Source organism: Chiloscyllium punctatum, chromosome 34 (genome assembly GCF_047496795.1).
Source record: "Chiloscyllium punctatum isolate Juve2018m chromosome 34, sChiPun1.3, whole genome shotgun sequence".
NCBI classification, from domain to species: domain Eukaryota; kingdom Metazoa; phylum Chordata; class Chondrichthyes; order Orectolobiformes; family Hemiscylliidae; genus Chiloscyllium; species Chiloscyllium punctatum.
In genome coordinates, this window is record NC_092772.1 from 28,925,552 (window position 1) to 28,940,765 (window position 15,214).

Sequence of the window (15,214 nt, forward strand, 5' to 3'; positions counted from 1 at the left end):
CTGCCTTGAGAGTCTTCTGAGGATTCGCTCGATCTATCCTGTCTATACCTGTCATATGCTTCCTTCTTTTTATTAATCAAACCCTTTAGTTAGCCAGCAATCCCTATACTACCAGCCTTTCAATTCATCCTAACAGGAAATACTTTCTCTGGATTCTTGTTATCTCATTTCTGAAGGCTTCTCATTATCCAGCCGTCCGTTTACCTATGAACATCTGCCCCCAATCAGCTTTTGTAAGTTCTTGCCAAATACTGTCAAAATTGGCCTTTCTCCAGTTTAGAACTTCAACTTTAAGATCTGGTCTATCCTTTTCCATAATTGTTTTAAATCTAATAGAATTATGGTCGCTGGCCCCAAATTGCGCCTCCTCTGACACCTCAGTCACCTGCCCTGCCTTATTTCCCCAGAGTGGGTCAGGTTTTGCACCTTCTCTAGTCGGTCCATCCACATACTGAATCAGAAAATCTTCTAGTACACACTTAATAACTTCCTCTCCATCTAGACTCTTAACTCTGTTGCAGTCCCAGTCTATGTTTGGAAAGTTAAAATCTCCTACCATAATCATCCTATTTTCTTACAGATAGCTGAGATCTCCTTGCAAGTTTGTTTCTTGTTTTCCCTCTGACTATTAAGGAGTCTATAATACAATCCCAATAAGGTGATCATCCCATTTTTATTTCTCAGTTCTACCTAAATAACTTCCCTAGATGTATTTCCAGGAATATCCTCCCTCAGTACAGCTGTAATGCTATCCCTAATCAAAAACTCCACACCCCCTCCTGTCCTGCCTCCCTTTCTGTCTTTCCGGTAGCATTTGTATCCTGGAACATTTAGCTGCCAGTCCTGCCCATCCCTGAGCCATGTTTCTGTAATTGCTATGATATCCCAGTCCCATGTTCCTAAACATGCCCTGATTTCATCTGCCTTCCCTGTTCGACCCCTTTGCATTGAAATAAATGCAGTTTACTTTATTCGTCGTAGCTTGTCCCTGCCTGCTCTGACTGTTGACTCGTTTCTGTTCTCACTTGTACTAATCTCAGATTGATCTATTTCCTCACTATCTCCCTGCCCCCTGCATCCCCCCCCCCACCCCCGCGCTTTACTAGCTTAAAGCCTCCCGAGCCGCTGTAGCAAATCTCCCTGCCAGTGTATTCGTCCCCTTCCAATTTAGATGCAATCCGTCCTTCTGGTTCGGGTTCCTTCTACCTCAAAAGAGATTCCAGTGATCCAAAAATGAGAATACCTCTCCCATACACCGGCTCGACAGGCATGCATTAATCTGCTCTATCCCTGTATTCCTGCCCTCACTAGCTGATAGCGCCGGGAGTAATCCAGATATGACCACTCTGAAGAACCTCCTTTTTATATTTCTGCCTATCACCCTGCAATCTCTGTTCATAATCTCAAACTTTACCCTTCCTTTGTAGTTGGTTTCAATTTGGACAATGACCTCTTGTTTGCCTCTCCCCCCCGTGAGAACATTCCGCACCCTTTCTGAGACATCCTTGATCATGGCACCAGGGAGGCAACACGCCATTCTGCTTATTTCTCTGCTGTCCACAGAACCGTCTGTCTGTACCTCAGACTAGCAAGTCCCCTAATACAATTGACCTCGTGGAATCCGATGTATCCCTTGTTGCATTAGAGCCAGTCTCCATACCACAAACTTGCCTGATTGTGCTACATTCCCGTGTGAATCCATCACCCGCTAACATTTTCCAAAACAGCATATTTGTTTGAAATGGGGACAGCCCCAGAAGGCTCCTGCACTAGCTACTTCATTATCTTGCCTTTCTTTCAGTTAACCCACCTATGTAACTGTATCTGAGACTTTTCCCCCTTCCTATAACTACCATCCATCACATACTGTTGCTGTTACCAATTCTTCATTGTCTTAAACTGTCTCTCCAACCGATCCATTCGATCTGATAGAATTCGCAACCAGAAGCATTTATTACAGATATAATCCGCAGTAACCCTTAAATCCTCTTTAAACTCCCACATCTGACAAAAAGCGCATATGATTCTACTAAGGCCATTTGTGCTCCTTCACAATCTACAGACCCAGAAAAAGAAAACTGTCTTATTCCTCTACAAAACACTGCCCAAGGCTATATTAATATTTATGGCTTATATTTTAAGATTAAGCAAAAGACATATCTCAAAAATATATTAATAAGGATTAACCCACTCTACTTCTGCAGACTTTCTGTAGGACACAGTTAAAACAATCCACTATCTGGCTGGGAACTTTGCTCAAACAGTTCCTCCAAACCAGTTGTAAATTTCACTGTTTGTTAATTTTCCTGAAGGCACTCCGATATCTAGTGATACATGAATTCAAACAGCAAAGATAGTAACTGTGCAGGTACGCCGTCCTGTCAGTTTCTTCCCCACATCATGTGCTTCCTTTATACGGTCTTTTCCCTCTTTAAACTGCTGTTTCTTTGACTTTTTTTCCCAAAGTTCCAAAACAATGCAAGATTTACAAAACAGTAATTGCTGCTCCTGGAATTCGAGGAAATCACCTCAAAAAAGGAGCAGCTGCTACAACCAGACATTTTTCCCGCCCAGACGTCTGATAATCCAAATACACTACTTCTACTGGTTGTCTATGCTGCAAGAGACAACTTCAAACAATTCCGAAGTTTGTCAGGCATGATTTCTCTGTCAGAAATGCATTGTTATTCTCTGCAATTTTGCTGTTCATTTCTATGTACGCTATATCACTTCTTATATAATGGATTCCAACTGTTTCCCTACATATGTCAAATGAATTGGTCTGCAGTCCTCCACATTATCTCTTCTTCCCTGTGTACATAGATGGATCATGTTTACTACCTTTCAGTTATCTACAATGGCTATGGCCATTGCAGGATCTGCAAAAAATAAAACAGTCACCGACAGTTCAATTAATATGCTGTTTTATTTCTGACATTTTGATATGAAGTATATCTGGCCCATCAGACTTAGCAATGATCAATCAAGCTCCATTTTCAAGTACTACCTTGTTGCTGATATGTATCGACTTTATGTCTTTAGTTTCACAAGTCCCATGTGATCACTTGCTTTACACGGAGATTTCCTGGCGCTGTCTCCATGAAGACAGATACAAAGTCGCTGGTTAGGTTCTGTGCCATTTCCTTGTTCCCCACAATAAATTCTCCATTACCTTACAAATTTCCACATTTTGGCCTTACTTTCGTTTTCTTTGGTGTATGGATCGTAGATTTAAGCAGTCTTTGTGTTTCCTGTTTGTTTATATTCATGTTCATTTTGATTTCCTTAACACTTTCTTCGTCCTTATTATCAGAAAAGTAAATCTCTCAGAATGTTCAGGTTTCCACAATATCTGGAATTCTTCTGAAGCTGCTTCCTTAGAGTTAATGTAATCATTAATTTCTTATGTAAACTATTAATGAGTCACTTTCCTTTTCGTTGGTGTTTGTAATTAGTGATATGTACGTATTTTTCAGTCTTTACAGTATTTCTATCACTAACAGCCAATGTATGTCTCACACTAGATGTCATATTGTATTTTTCCAATTCACTTGACCGTCTAGCCTTCGGGTTTCCATGATATTTGAGTGTAATGTTCAAACATTCTATATTGCTTGCAGGCGCGGTGTAAAATGCAACATATTATTGTCACGATTGCCCAATAGCTGCTTCAGTGCACGGTAAGTAATTAGTCCTTCTGACCACACAACACCACGCCCGAAATAACCTGCTCTCTACTTTGGTTCACAACATACCATTCAGCCTACCTCATATACACATGAAATAGATTTTTCACAGCATGAGCAATCATTTCGTTAACGCAGCTTAGATGCAATTTTAGATCACCCAGTATTACTGCAGCACCCACGATATTTGCATATCTAATTTCCAGAGAATCGGATGGACAACAGTTTTGGTTTAGATATGAATAAATATGTGTTCCTCCTTGTTGTTTGCAAGATCCACACCAAACATATTCTGAAGAATCTGAGGGATGTGGTGTGTGGTGTTATGCGTGATAGACGTCGACAAGACATTGGGGAGGCTCACCCCGATGCTGAGATGATCTGAAGGAATGCCAATCAATACAGGACAAGCGTCAATAACCTTCCCCGCTCGGCCAGGACAAATCTCTCCCTATGCTCTCTACTCCCTCACACTCTCTGAATATCTGTTACAGCACCTGTACCCGAACAAGGCTCTTGCTTCACCACTCTCACCTTTGCATGCAACACCCTCATTCCTTCACTCTCTCTGTCACTGAAAGCTAATCGAAATTGAATTTATTGTTTTCCAACATTGAACCAGTGAGACAATTTGATGCTGGAGACATAAAATTGCGAACATTTTGAAAATTGGGGAGGCAGCAGATGCCATCGAGAAAGAAGAAGCCTGGGCATCAACCATCTTGCTCCACAAGAAATTAGGAAATACTCATTGTCATATATATTTTTTCATATGAAACATATTCACAGTAAACAGAAATACGACGACCCAGGGAATTCAGCAGCCAGAAGAGTAACATCACAGAGGATGGCAGTGGCTGCGTGGTTGTGAAATTAAGTTGATGTAATCTTCATAAGTGTCTAATTGAAACAGCATATTTTTATAGAGTTGCGGGCAGTTGTGTGGTGGGGGGGGGGGGGGGCTGGATAAAGTTATAAATAGTTGTGGTGTAATGTTCACTTTTACACTTAAAAATACATTGGCGTTATTTTCTTTAAATAGTGGAACTTGGGAGTTCTCTGTCACTCATATTGCAACAGATTTCGAGGTGAGTTCAACTTTCCTGGGTGTTTTGTTTAATTAATAGAGGCGTTCACCACCATGTCATAACATTTGTAAAGACCAACCGAGAGCAAAAAAAAACACACAAGTAAGGAGTGAGAAGGTTAAATAGTAAAAAAAAAGATTGTAAGAGCTTCTTTCGATATGTAAAGTGCAAATGAGAGGCAAAAATGGGCATCTGATCGGTAAAGATTGACACAGGAGAGATAGTAATGTGGAACAAAGAAATGGCTGAGGAGCTGAAAAATTACTGTGTCAGTCTTCACGGTTGAAAACACGAGTAATATCCCAAAAGACTTAGTGGACAGATCTGAGTAAGGTGGGCATCACCTAGGAGAAGGTGCTGGAAAAAAACTGAATGGCCTGATGGTAAGTAAATCACCTGGGCCAGATGGACTCCACTCCAGATTTCTAAGGCAGATAGCTGACGAGACGGGGAGGCGTTGGCGGTGTTCTTTCAGGAATCTCTCGAATCAGGGAGATTCCCAATGGACTGGAAAATCGCTAACGTGATACCCCTGTTTAAAAGGTGAGTAAAGCAAAAAAGGGAAAATCACAGACTGACTAATCAAAACTTGGCTCTAGGTAAGACCCTGGAATGCATTGTGAAGGATGAGATTTCTGAATACTTGGATGTGGATGGTAAAGTAGGACAAAGTTACCATGGTTTCATCAAGGGGACGTCATGCCTGGAAAACCTGCTAGAAAACCTTGAGGACGTAACGAGCAGCTTAGAACAAGGAGAACCAATGGATGTCATTCACCTGGACTTCCAGAAGGTCTTTGACAATGGCTACGGAGTAAGGCAAGGGCCCATAGTATTAGAGGCAAAGTGCTAGCATGGATAGAAATTTGGCTGTCTGGCAGGAAGCAGAGAGCGTCGATAATAGTGTCCTTCTCAGGATAACAGCCAGTGACAAGTGGTGTTCCATAAGGCTCAGTGTCGGGACCACAACGTTTCACTTTATACATTAACCAACCAGATGAAGGAGTTGAAGGCATTCTGGTTAAGTTTGAAGGTGATACAACGATAGGTATAGGGACAGGTAACGTCAAAGAGGCATGGAGGCTTAAGAAGGATGTGGGTAGGTTAGGATAATGGACAAAGACGTGGCAGATGGAGTACAAACTGGGAAATTGTGGGAACATGAACTTTGGTAGGAAGAATAAAAACATGGACTATTCAGATGCCTGAAGTGCAAAGGGACTTGGGAGTTCGACTCCACGCTTCTCTCAATGTAAACTTGCAGATTGAGTCAGTGGTTAGGAAGGCAAATGCAGTGATGGAATTTATTTTGAAAGGATTTGAATTTAAAAGCAGGGATGTATTTCTAAGGATCTATAAGGCTCTGGTCAGACCATATGTGGAGTATTATGTGCTGTTCTGAGCCCCATGTCTCAGGAAGGATGTGCTGACCTTGGAATGGGTTCACAGCAGGTACACAAGAATGGTCCCAGGAATGAAAAGCTTAACATATGAGAATTTTGAAGATTCTGGGTCTGTTCTTGATGGAGTTCAGAGGGATCTGAGTGGATCTAATTGAAACATACAGAATACTGAATGGCCTGCACAGTGTGGATATAGAGAAGACTTTCATTGGTAGGAGATTCTAGGAGCCAAGGATACAACCTTAGAGTAAAGGGAAATCCTATTAGAAAGGAGGTAAGGGGAAATGTCTATGGAAAATCTATGGAAAAGAGAGTGGAAAATCTATGGAATTCATTTTCACAGAAGGCAGTGGAGGTCAGATCATTGAGTATATCTAAGATAGAGATAGTTTGCTTCTGGAGTATCAAAGGGATCATGGGTTACAGGGAGAAAGCAGGAGAATGGGGTTGAGAAACTTGTCAGCATAATTGAATGGCGGAACAGACTTGGTGGGCTCAATGGCGTCATTTATGTTCCTATTTTCGATGATCTTATGGTCGTAAGCTGCAGTCTGATGCTCCCGTTCTCTTACTTTGTCCCTCCTGACAGCAAAGTGTGAGATTAAAAAATCCCTGAGTAATATTTAACAAGCGTGGAGCATTCTTTATGAGTATTCATGGGAATCGCTCCACTGCTTGAAGGAAAGTAAATTCTGCCAATTCCAACTGTTCCAGGAAGAAGTCTCATACCAGCAGCTTGTTTGAGTAGAATAACGTCGGAGACAGAATAGCAGTTGAGACACATTATCTCTTTTTCCATTTGATATGAGTTGAAATATTATGAAACTCTGGAAACCATTCCTTCTTCTTTATCATCTTCAGACATGTGCGATTGTGTATGTGTCTGTATGTGTATGACTCTGTCTCACATTTTTCGAGAAACTGACCTAGGTTACACTCCGAATTTGATGTAACCAGTGGAAAAGTGGTGTTGGAAAAGGAAGCAGTGACCCTCCAACAGAGCAGGAATGAGAAATTCTCATGGGGCTGTTAAAATGGGAATTCTCTTCTATAGACGTTTATTCCCAAGATGGCAGGTCAACACCACTATTTCCAGCGTAATTAAACATGGCCCATAAAAGTTGGCCTATCAACAACACCCACATTCCAAATAAAAAAATGATAAACTGCAGGAGAATTAATTGGATGGGAACAAGACTGTTAGACCACGGCCTGGTGCCTTCCAGAATTGTGCTGCCTGTGTACTTTGACTTTGTGCAGTTCCCTAGTATTGTGCCTGGGTGCTTGCATTTATTCAAAGTTGTGTTTTGCAACATTTGACAGACAGGTGAATGGAGGAAAATTGTGGACAGACAGAAAAGTGCTGCGCAGACCACACTCAGATCAGCCACGATCTTACCCCGTCTGTTCGAGCAATGACAAAGTGTCTAATTACCCACTGCAGCTCCTCGTCCTGTGTTCCTATGTTCCATTCAGTCCTTAACACCACCAGAACAGGAGTAGATAGAGACCACTTGCACCAAATATCTGGTCCACAGTATTACAGGATTTCATTCAGTCCCTCAACACTGGGTGATTTGGTGTGGGTTGGAAAATGTGATGGGAAATCCAGGCTGGATACAAAAGAGGCCTCTCGCCTCTTTACAGAGTGTCTCCTTGCTGCAAATGGTGCTTCATTTGTTGGTCATGTTGTCGACCCAGATTCACTGTGAATATCAGGTCCATATCTCACCCAGAGATAGCTCACCAGATACTTTTCTCTCACTGTCCTCAACATTCAATAACAGCACTTCTCGGTAAATTACAACCATTCACTTTCCAATGACAGAATATGAGCGCATAAGAAACAGGAGTAGATAATTCCGATGCTCTCGCCATTGTATGCGATCATGTCTGACCTACTGTTGGCATTAACTCATCTTTAATGCCCAATTCTTCCCTCCCCTCAGCTCTCTGACAGATTAAAAATCAATCTACCTCCTCTTTAAATACTTGCAGTGATCTACCTCCCCTAACTTTCTATACCTGAGAATTCCTGACATTCACCACCCTCTATAAGAAGAAAACACTCTCCACACAGACGCCATCACGTATTAACATTAACAAAAGTTGTTAACTGACCTGCTCAGGTAAGAGGGATTGACCCCGATATCAAGGCAGGATTTGACTGAAGTTTTTATCCTCAGAGGCACTTAAATATTCAGAATCATGCATCCCGAGTGAAATAAAAATACAAGCCATGGAACTTATCATTTTCTTAGTGTCTGTGTAGAAGATAACGTGTGATTGTCCATCACCATCAAGGTTCAATGCAATTACCTCTTATTCTCTGACAGTGCTACAGATTAACATTCACTCACTCCTCTTTTACCATCAGCTCATGGATTATTCTGGTGTAATTCCTTGACACTGTCTCTAGAGCAATGAGAACATTCGTTCTCAGGATAAAACATTTGTCCATAATACCCCAAATACTGTCTCAACCACACTCTCAGTGATGATCATTATAATTCCTTTCCCACACTTACGGTCTCCGTATCTTTATTATGACATAAAAACCCATTCCGTCTCTATGCACTGTCACTGTTGTGGAATTTAAAAGTTCCTTACATCTGTGTGTCAGCATTAGTAAATCCAGCACCAAAGGTGCCTGTGGAGATGAACATCACTCCTGGGGAGAGACTCAGTCAGAAAGATTGCACTTGAAATAGGTGAATGGTCATCTACCTGAATGGAAATGGAGTGTAGGAATAATGGAAGCAAGCAGAGGAAGGGAGCTAACTTTACTTTAGTTCTTCACTCACGGAATAGACAATAGACAATAGACAATAGATGCAGGAGTAGGCCATTCTGCCCTTCGAGCCTGCACCGTCATTCAATATGATCATGGCTGATCATTCCTAATCAGTATCCTGTTCCAGCCTTATCTCCATAACCCTTGACTCCACTATCTTTAAGAGCTCTATCCAATTCTTTCTTAAAAGAATCCAGAGACTGGGCCTCCAATGCCCTCTGTGGCAGAGCATTCCACACAGCCACCACTCTCTGGGTGAAGTAGTTTCTCCTCATCTCTGTCCTAAATTGTCTACCCCGTATTTTTAAGTTGTGTCCTCTGGTTCGGCACTCCCCCATCAACGGAAATATGTTCCCTCCTGCCAGAGTGTCCAGTCCTTTCATAATCCTATACGTTTCAATCAGATCCCCTCTCAGTCTTCTAAACTCAAGGGTATACAAGCCCAGTCGCTTCAGTCTTTCCGTGTAAGGCAATCCTGCCATTCCAGGAATTGACCTCGTGAACATACGCTGCACTCCCTCAATAGCCAGAATGTCTTTCCTCAAATTTGGAGACCAGAACTGTACACAGTACTCCAGGTGTGGTCTCACCAGGGCCCTGTACAGCTGCAGAAGCACCTCTTTGCTTCTATACTCAATCCCTCTTGTTATGAAGGCCAGCATGCTATTAGCCTTCTTCACGACCTGCTGTACCTGCATGCTTGCCTTCATTGACTTGTGGACAAGAACACCCAGATCTCTCTAAACAGCCCCTTTACCTAATTTGATACCATCGAGGAAGTAATCTGCCTTCCTGTTCTTGCCACCAAAGTGGATAACCAGACATTTATCCACATTAAACTGCATCTGCCATGCATCTGCCCACTCACCTAACTTGTCCAGGTCACCCTGTAATCCCCTAACATCCTCATCACATTTCACCCTACCGCCTAGTTTTGTATCATCAGCAAATTTGCTAATGTTATTGCTGATACCATCTTCTATATCATTTACATATATTGTAAAAAGCTGCGGTCCCAGCACGGATCCCTGCGGTACCCCACTGGTCACTGCCTGCCATTTCGAAATGGAGCCGTTAATCACTACCCTTTGTTTCCTATTAGCCAACCAATTCTCTATCCAATCTAGTACTTTGCCCCCAATCCCGTGCGCCCTAATTTTACTCACTAACCTCTTGTGTGGGACTTTATCAAAAGCTTTCTGAAAGTCCAGGTACAGTACATCCACTGGATCTCCCTCGTTCATTTGCCGAGTTACATCCTCAAAAAATTCAAGAAGATTAGTCAAGCATGATTTCCCCTTCATAAATCCATGCTGACTCTGTTCTATCCTGTTACTATTATCCAGATGTGCCGTAATTTCATCCTTTATAATAGACTCCAGCATCTTTACCACCACTGAGGTCAGACTAACTGGTCTATAATTGTGTGCAGCCCTGACAAGGCCAGCATGTTATACGGAACTTGAACTGAGTGCCTTGTTCAGCTGCTCCACAGCACAGTAAAGAGTAAAACATATTGATTTGGGGTTGCACAGACATGACTGGGGAAGAATAACCATTGACTTCTCTGAAGGACAGGAATGAAGCAGATGGGCCTTTTTTTATCACAAATGATGTTGTTTTCACTTCAATTACATCAATTTCCTTCTTGGGTTTCAACAGATTATTATTCTGTGCCTCTCGATTATGTGTCAATGATTTAAGCTGCATGCAGTGTCTGCCTGGCTGACAGAATCTGTGTAGTGAACAGGTTCAACATACTCAAGAGCAATTAATCTGCCAATGACATGTGGTGAGAAAGGACTTGATAAGTTGTATCCAGGTTTAACAACGGCACAATTGATGGTTCTGAGGCTGAGGAGGAGACGGGGATATCATAATGGGGATATTGGACAGAATTAGTGAGTGGGGAAGATATAGAAATGTAGATCTGTGCAGGGCTAGAAGGATTATGGAGTTTGAGAAGAGTCTGGTTCCTCCTCGCATATTGGTGAGCAATTTGTCATGAGTAATTTGCACGTTATAATTTGTGAGGAATAGAATATTTCAGTGGAATTGAAAATATTGACGTCCACCTTTCTAAATTTTAAATAATATGAGCAGCAATTCAGTCCAACCTGGCTTTATGAACAGATAGAATGACTTACCAGGAACACCAACTATAATGAGGATGGGATAGTAACCATTTTGAATAACCATCAGTGCACCATAGAACCACAATGCTAATGAGATCTAAGGTTGAGAAAGCAAGTCAAGACCATCGGATAAACTCCTGCCCATTGCTGTAACATTCCAGTTTAACGTTCTCAGATTCTGATCCATTGCTGTCACATTCCAATCTAACGTTCTCAGATTCTGATCCATTGTTGGAACATTCCAATCTAATGTTCTCAGATTCTGATCTCTCCTTCCCCTCTCTCTAGATCTGCTGATCCCAGTTAGTGCTGTCGGTGATGCTCCCGCTGATACTATGGGATAACACATTGAACTGATTCCCTCATTAATAGAAGAGGAAAGTCCTCCAGTGACATATTTAGGATCCACGGGAGACTGACATCAATCTCAGTCGCTGAACAAATATCTCCAGTTAACCCATTTCAATTCAATACTTCTTATTAAAATTAAAAATAACATATGATTAAAATTTACGCATTCTGGGTGGGATATGTGGGCGTGACAGAGGGAACAAATGTTAGGGCTGGTAGATCAATCATGTGTAAGTATTCAATCTGCCTTGGATATAGGAGCAATGCCAGGGGTTTATTAGAACATGAGCAAGCTTCTCTGTTTATAAATTGAAACGTATGCTCTTTAACTACTGATCAGGCATTACAATATCAGTAAAATGTTAAAAGAACTTTTATCGTCCGTGATCTGAGAAGAAACTGTCCCTAAGACTACGTGCGGTTGTAACAGACAACAACACGGTTATGTTAACAGGGAATTGTACCTTAGAGATAATGGAGACTGCAGCTGTTTGAAAATTCAGAATATGTAAAGCATGGAGGTGGAAAAGGCACAGTAAGCCAGGCAACATCCGAGAAGCAAGAGAGTCGATGTTTCAGGCAGAACCCTTCTTCAGGACAGGCGAGGGGAAAGGGGGTTAAAGGAAAATGGGTGATGGGATGAGGCTTGGGGAAAGGTAAGTAATAGGTGAGCGAAGGTAGGAGATGATAGTGATAGATCGATGGGGAGTGTGGGACGGAGCGGTGGGAATTAAGATGGACATTAGGTCTCCTCTGGAGGGCAGATGTGAGTTTGTGGGTTGGATCTGGGATCTGGGTTGGCCAGGGGAAATTTGTAAATCAGTGGATCCGATGTTCATGCCGCGTGTTTGTTGGCTCCCGAGGCAGAAGATGATGTGTTACTGGTGACATCCTGGTACATCTCTTCTGAACCTACTTCAGCTTAACAATCTCCTTTCTATAACAGAACTGCACACAGAACTCCAGAAGAGGCACAACAATCTCAGCATGCCTGATCAGCTTCTAAACTCAATGGTCTGAGCACTGAAGTAACCTGAAACACCCTGTGCCACAGACATCAAAGCATTACACCTGCACCTGGGAAGAGAAATATTTGAAAGACAATGAAGAGCAACATGGTTTTTCCTGCAGAGGGTGGTGCTTCTATGGAATAAGCTGGCAGAGAAACTGGTAGAGGCTGGAACAATTACAGCATTTAACAGGCAACTGGGTGGCTTTATGATTAGTGGGATATGGGCCAAATGGTGGCAAATGGGAGTGGATTACTTTAGAATATTTGGATGGCATGAACGAGTTGAAGGGTCTGATCCCTGATGCACATCTCTATGAATCACTGATTTAATTAATGAAGGTCTCTTTGTAATCCTCCGTTGTTCACCATTATACAAGCAATGTCCACTGTACACCCAAACTTGATGTCATCCTCAAATTTGCGAAATATACCTTCTATAATTCTCATCTAGATCATTTATATAAATGACAAACAAAAGTGGACCCAACAATTTTGCCTCTGGATCATCGCTGCCCACAAGCTTCCAGTTCAAAAAACAACAATCCACCACCACCCTGTCTCCTGCCATTAAACAGATATACACAGAAACACACACGCAATCACACACACATACAGAGACATTGATGCAACCATGTTTTTTTAAGACAAAGGTTAGATTAAAGCCACGATCAAGATTTAAGTGAGAAGGCGGGAAAATTGTGTTGAGATACACACCAGACAGGATCAAACTGCAAAGTAGACCTGATGGGCCAAATGGCCTAATTCCGATTCCCTATGCTCTGCAGCCTAAGGTGTCAGGATTATTTTCCAAGGGTGCAGTAGAAGCCAAGTTTGATAAATACTTGACTGGACAGTCAATGGGACTGTGGGATACGTTTGAGGGGCTGAATGGTATATGTTTGTTCCTATTTGCTGTGCCCTTGTTTCTGAAAAGAGTAAGTGATTTGCTGTGAGGTTAACACGCTTTAATATAAAAGGTGTCTCCCATTTCCATTTGAGATAACGTTGCTCCTTTTTGGATTGTGCGATCTGTGGCGTTCTCATCCCCCGGGAACAGTGAAGTTTGGGTCATTGAGGATATTCAAGGCTGACCTTGACTGACCTTTGATGGACAGAGGAGTCAATGTTTATTGGTAACAAACAGAAAAGGGGTATTCAGCTACAATCAGACCAGCCATGATGTTTCTAAACTGAGCAGCAAGTTGGAGGGGACGAATGGCCAACTGCTGCTCCTACCTCACTCGTTCTTCTGTCAATTGACCCTTCGAGGCTGTTACAGAGGGAGAGAATGATCCCATTGAGCCAGTCAGCATCGTGACAATACAGCAGGGGGTGGCCATAATGAACTTCCATGGGGTTAAACAGGAATAGAATGAAGTATTCAAATCAATTCAGTAAATTACACAGCACAGGAAGACGCCATATAAACACCCCAGGCTGTTACGCAGGAGCAGGGGCACCTTGGGCAGCCTCAGGAAATACAGAGAAGAGATCATTACTGATTTTATTTTTGGCAATCTGGAATTCTTCAGGGATCTGTGTGAGGTCATCAACAAATTACAATCCACACCAATGAGTTGAATGAAGAGGATGGAGCTCAGTTTGCTCATACATCAGGATAGTCAATCAATAAAATGTCAAATGGAGACAGAGCGTCTCCAATGAGATACAGACAGGGGGAGGGCAGACCGTCTGCAGTGGAATACAGACGGGGAAGACATAGCGTCTACAGTGGAATACCGACAGGGAAAGGGCAGACCGCCTACAATATGATACAACAGGGGGAGGGCAGAGCGTCTGCAATGGGATAGAGATGGGGGGAGGGCAGAGCGTATGCAATGTTACACTAACAGGGGAAGGACAGAGCGTCTACAATGGGATAGAGACAGGGGGAGGGCGGATCATCTGCAATGGGACACAGACGGGGGGAGGGCAGAGTGTCTGCAATGGGACACAGAGAGGGGGAGGACAGAGCATCTGCAATGGGATACAGACGGGGGGAGGGCAGAGCATCTGGATGGGATACAGACAGGGGACGGCGGATCACCTGCAATGGGACACAGACGGGAAAGGGCAGTGTGTCTGCAATGGGATACAGACAGGGGGAAGGCAGAACGTCTGCAGTGGGACACAGACGGGAAAGGGCAGAGCTTCTGCAATGGGTTACAGACAGGGGGAGGGCGGGTCCTCTGCAATGGGATACAGACAGGGGGAGGGCGGGTCCTCTGCAATGGGATACAGACAGGGGGAGGGCAGGTCCTCTGCAATGGGATAGAGACAGGGGGAGGGCGGATCATCTTCAATTTGATACAGACAGGGAGAGGGCGGATCATCTGCATTGGGATGCAGACGGGGGAGGGGCAGAGAATCAAGCAATAGCATACAAGACAGAGGACAGTTTTGAGCAAACCTTCAGCAGAAAAAAAGTACATTTCTGTGATGGGAATTTTCTGTTTTGGGGAAAAGACAAAACAGCAGAAAATTATTTAAATGCAAGGAGAATGCAGAACAGAGTGGTACAGAGGGATATGTGTGTCTTAGTACATTTATCACATCAAATTAACCTGAATATGCAGCTGGTGATTTGGAAGGTAAATGGAATTATTCTGTTCCGTGCAAGGGGTGTTGTGTTTGATCTTAGTGATGATTTTTTGCATCAGTACAGGGCATTGCTGAGATCACATCTGATGTATTATGTGTCGTTACAATTGCCTTAACTGATAAAAACAAAATTGCTTTGGAAAC